This window comes from Phaethon lepturus, unplaced genomic scaffold (assembly GCF_000687285.1).
Source record: "Phaethon lepturus isolate BGI_N335 unplaced genomic scaffold, ASM68728v1 scaffold3333, whole genome shotgun sequence".
Classification (NCBI taxonomy): Eukaryota; Metazoa; Chordata; class Aves; order Phaethontiformes; family Phaethontidae; genus Phaethon; species Phaethon lepturus.
This window is the reverse complement of record NW_010528198.1, coordinates 34,329-38,619: the sequence shown is the minus strand read 5'-3', so window position 1 is coordinate 38,619 and position 4,291 is coordinate 34,329.

Below are 4,291 nucleotides of genomic sequence, written 5' to 3'. Positions count from 1 at the left end.
GTCACTCTACAGCTCAAGCATCGGAATGAACTTTTTGAAAACTGTGAATACAATTCTGTCAAGCAGTGTTGGTGCTGCAAGCCAGGATCAGCTGAAGAAATGTGGATTACATCTGCCTCATTGAATCCTGTTATTATCATTATTACTTCACAGCTCATTTTTCCTTCCCAGTGCGAGGCTCTCCAAGCACCGGAATTCGCCAGGCTGCTGGTAACTTGCCACGCACACTAACAAAGCTGGCATTTATCACGGCTCGTCGGAGCGACATTGCAGCCGCTGTGCTCGCGGTCCTTGCTCCTGCATGCAAAGCCCCCGGCCTCAGAGGCGGGCATGGCAAAGCCGCACATTGAATATCGGCACATTGCTCACTTCCCCCTTCCCCAAAACCCATTACCTGTGCCTTGCCTCTTTTCACCTGCCCACCTGCTATGGTGACATATGCCTGCATAAGGTAACCCTCTCCACAGCAAAGCCCGGCACTCTGCTCCCCCCTCCTGCAGCTGGACCGGCTGCCGACAGTTGGGGCTGGCACCAAAGGCAATGTAATACTGTAAAAAGCGATTTTGACAAGCACCAGAAAGTTCTATTTATCATGTCCTACAGCAGGCATTCCCCACGGCTAGCAGCTTTTCTGCAGGTTTATATAAAAAGGAAAACATGTAGCCCCTGTCAGCGTTGCCTCCTGGCTCAGCTGGCAAAGTTTGCGTGATGTTAATATATAATTGAGCAGTCAGGCTTCTTGAAAGCTTCATGAGCAGCCTCTTTAGTTCATTTTTCCACTTATGAAACATATGTTTTTTAAAGGTCATATGATCGCAGGCTGTTGGTGTTTGCAGCACATCTAATTCCAGAGGTGGTATTTGGTTTGGCTGTGGCTGGCCATCACAGTTTGCTAATTCTTTCATTTTTTGCTGGTGGTATTAATGAGCTAAAGGCTCACCTTCGTATTTCTGGTGCCTTTGCTTTAGCATACTTTGGAAGAAACTACACAGCTCCTAAAAGGTGCTAGAGAGACCTAAACTAGCTATGAAAGATTCAGCACACTCAAAATCAACTTTTTCTTTCTTTGCCTCCTTAAGAGCTTCTTTGACAACTCCTGAAGACAAGGCAATTCCTCCCACTAATGTGCAACATGTTGAGTTTCTTTTTTAGGCATCCAGAATTGGAGAATGAACACTCAAAGCTACTGTACCCTGTTGCCCAGTTTCCCTGTTCATCTCTACAGAAGAATGAAGTGTGGGCAAAGAAAATAACCGTTAATATAGGCAATTTTATACAAGGACTAAGATTTACTAGGACTGAAAATTGCTTTTAGACTTTTAGCCTTCATAGACTGCTGTGGTTTCTCTTTTCATCATGAATGTAACTTTCTTATTAGTCACTCATATTTCTAAAGTATCTGTTGGAGAACCCCCATGAAGTAAGGTTGCTGACTACATGTGTCCAGCAATCAATACGTAGCATGCCTGTGATATTTAAAAAGCCCACTAACATTAGTAGGGACGTTCTTGGGGAGTTTACCCACACTCTGTAAACTTAGACAAGCATCATGGTGGTAGGCTAAACAGTTTCAGGCTGGGGAACTTTAAGAAAGGCCACATACATTCTGATATATTTATGAAACGTTTAACTTTGGAACTTCCAAATAACTTCAGATATACATTGTATATCTCAGGAATGACCAGCCATCTGTGATCTCTCACACTCATCCCTGCGTTTGCCCGTTTTATAACCCGTGACCAGAAAAGATGAAGTTATACCAAACCTTCTGTGGAAAGGCAAAAGATTAAATCGGACTTAGGGAGTGGAATTTAATACAATACTCTTAGTCCTTTTGTAACACCAAGGCTGGAAAACAGTGTTCTCCGTTCTCTGATGTTCAGCTTTCTCCCTCTGTAAAAAGGATTTAATATTACTTACCTATCCCACAGACATGTTGAGACAATTTGCCTACCATGTTTTGAAGTCTGCATCTGAGAAATGCTTTACAAAAGCAGACTATTATTAAAAGCACAGTCCTTTTGAAAAGCAGTTAAAAATAATAAGTTGTATATTCAAGTGTATTCTGTAGTCTTTTTTTTCCACAGCTGGTCTTCATTGTCTATTTCTTGTATATTTTAAGAACAACATGGCTGCAAAACAAATAACTTCTGTCCCAGAAATCTTCTTTCAAACAATACCAAAAAAGCAGCAGATGAAACAGGAGGAGGTCTTTGCCACCTCTTAGGTCTTTCCTTTCTCATCAGGTACAAGCCTAGAAAACAATAAAATGGAGCATCATAAATCACAGAAATCTGTGTGGCATTGTCTCACTTGATGCTTACTGCAGAGAACACGCATTTTACGGTTTTTAGTCATCATCTTTGTGCGAGTAATGATCCATTTTGTTACTAAGGATCTCTATTGGTGGCAAATTAATGTATGTGGATTCATTAAGCATGTTTTCCTTTGAATGTGTGATTGTTTCGCTTCCCCCTCCTCAGAATACAAATGCACGCTGCTGTGCATCACAGCAGTGTGAATCAGTAGGGTTCTTCCAATCTTACAGGCACACCAGAAAACAAAAAATGGCACTGATTTTTCTTAACACAAGTTAAAAATATCTCAAAACAAATTTCTTTGTCACACAGGATTGGATTCTGATCTTAGAGAAAGCATGAAGGAGGAGGAGTTCCACAGAAGAGAAGGAAATTATTCTGTAGGTCCCCTAGAAGAAGTGAAGATTTTGGTCCTCTGAATATATTAAATATGTGTGAAATCCCCTCCGCTTCCATCTCTTCCCTGCACTGCCCTCCTGCCAGCCCAGGCTCCACTGGCTCCCACTTGATGCTTTTCCACACCAACAGCTGCCTCTCAGCTACCACCTCTTCTCTCCCGTCTTTTCACCTCATTTTCCCTGGCCACACACACTCTCAATTAGGGAGCTCTTTATGTGCTGTTATATAACTACAGGATCTTTCTCCTCCAAAGGAAAGCTAAAAAACATAACTGGTATATTTGCCCCTGTCCCCCAAATTAATATTGAAAACATCTCTCAAATAACCTCATGGTACAACCTAAAGAACCCCCTCCCATGCATTTTTAAGTTACTGTATGCCTGACAAGGCTTTTACTTTTTTAAGCAGAAAGATGAAGCATGACAGTGAGCTGATAATGCATGGTCAAGCGTAGCTTTGCATTTCCTGACTGAACTGTTGGTAGCTTGTCTCAGAAATTCAGTACTTATGTAAACAAAAAGGAAAAAAAGAAAAAACAACAAACCCGTTCAGTACATTTGTTACAAATCTTGTCGTACTTACCCTGATGATCAGAACAGTTCCTTGGGTGAGTTTGTAATTAGAAAGTTTTACAAGTGCATTTTACTTACTTCAGAGAGAAGAGCAATTCTACAGGAGCCCTTCTGGTCTGTCAACGGCATAAATATCTGCAATGATATTTTTTTCTTTTTACTAGACACAACATATTATGAATCCACTGGAAAAGAACAGTCGCAGCCCTAGTTGATATATTCATTTGATACTTACGTAGCATGCCATTAATATTTTGAAATTATTGCATCTCAGATCTTTTTATGAACAAAAGACAAATGACATCTTCCCATCAGTATCAACATGAGACATCAAGCTTTGCAAATACAATAATAACAATTTTCAAATGTTATTGCCCCGTCCTTTGTTTCTTAGAATATCTTAACAGTGACTGTACTGATGCATTTAAAATTAGTAGGGAAAATAATTTCTTGGCTGTCACTTTGCCAAGTTTCACTGTGAAATGTGTTCTTCTAACTCTGCTATGAAAGCCTGGAAGTTGGGATCAAAGAGCACAGCTAACTTGGGAGGGATATTGGGCTGCAGTGACAGTCCAGCAAAGCAGTTCACTGTGGTTATAGTTCATCTGATCCTGCTCATTTGGAGCCTAGATAAATGTATTAGCAGAACGGCCGGGCAAGAAGCAATAAGGAAGATTTCTTGGGAGAGCAGAGCATCTGTGTGTGCCTGCCTGTGCTTCGCAGCTGCCTGCAAACTAAGGTAAGGATTTTGAAGAGCAGCAATTGCAATTTTGTAATAGTGCTGCAGGCACAGCCATTTTCTTTCACGTTAAATTCAATTTGAGGTAAGACACTGAATAGTCAGCAACTATGATACCAAGTTTTAAGTGCTACGTGTGGTTTTAAGAATGTCGCTGCCACTTGCTTTTCCAGGAAGACTTATACACATTAGCAAAAAGCAAACTATTTCATTATGAAAAACATCTAAGCCACTGTGCCTAAACCCTATTATTTTTAACTTCA